The sequence below is a fragment of the Oreochromis aureus genome, linkage group 7 (genome assembly GCF_013358895.1).
Source record: "Oreochromis aureus strain Israel breed Guangdong linkage group 7, ZZ_aureus, whole genome shotgun sequence".
In the NCBI taxonomy this organism is placed as follows: domain Eukaryota; kingdom Metazoa; phylum Chordata; class Actinopteri; order Cichliformes; family Cichlidae; genus Oreochromis; species Oreochromis aureus.
In genome coordinates, this window is record NC_052948.1 from 11,739,348 (window position 1) to 11,740,388 (window position 1,041).

A 1,041-nucleotide genomic window follows, 5' to 3' on the forward strand; every position below is an offset into this window, starting at 1 on the left:
GGGCCTAAAAAATATCTGCTGGAAAAGGGTGAGGTATGCCTAATTACATGGTTTGGTAGTGACCAGATGCAGTGACCGCTACTCAGTAAAAGGCACATGAGGGCCCGCCTGGAGTTTGCTGAAAGGCACCTATAGGACTCTCAAACTATGAGAAACAAAATGCAAAAGGAGTGGTGAAACAAAGATTGAACTCATTGGCCTGAATGCCAAACATTTCATGCAGGAAACCAGGCACCAATAATCACCTGGCCAAAATCATTCCTACAGTGAAGCATGGTGGCGGCAGCATCATGCTGTGGGGATGCTTTTCAGCAGCAGGAAAGATGAACGCTCCAATGTACTTTATGTTAACCTGCCCCAGAGCGCTCTGGATCCTTAGACTGGAGCAAATGTTCATCTTCCGACACGATGACGACCCTAATCACACAAGAATACAAAGGAGTGTCCTTGAGTGGTCCAGCCAGAGCCCAGATCTTTGGTTATCTGAAAATGGCTGTACATCGATGCTCCCCATCCAACCTGATTGAGCTTGAGAGGTTCTGCAGAGAACAATGGGAAGAAGTGCTCAAAAATCGGCATGCCAAGCTCATAGCATCATACTCAGAAAGACCTGAAGCTGTAATTGCTGCCAAAAGTACTTCGACAAAGTATTAAGCAAAGGCTGTGAATACTTGTACACATCTATTTTGAAATGGCTGTAACGTGGCAAAATTTGGAACAAGTGTCCAGCTGCACTGCAGATGTGGTTCCTGTGAACATTTAGTTGAACTGATGCTGAAGCCACCGTGTCATGTTGGAGACGAGGTTAGGTATTAGGACAAACTTTGTATTCCTTTCACTCCTCTGACAGCATGATTAGCATTTTAGCTCCTGCCTCTCCTGCAGTGCTTTTACACTTTAGAAACTCAACACCTTCATATACACGAGCAGAGAAACTTCAGAGCATTTTGAGCACTTCTCATGTTTGTAGAGCAAAAGACGAAGCGGTTCTAATAGATCAGTTTCATCAGGCATAATTTTATGAAGACAGCGGAGATGAAA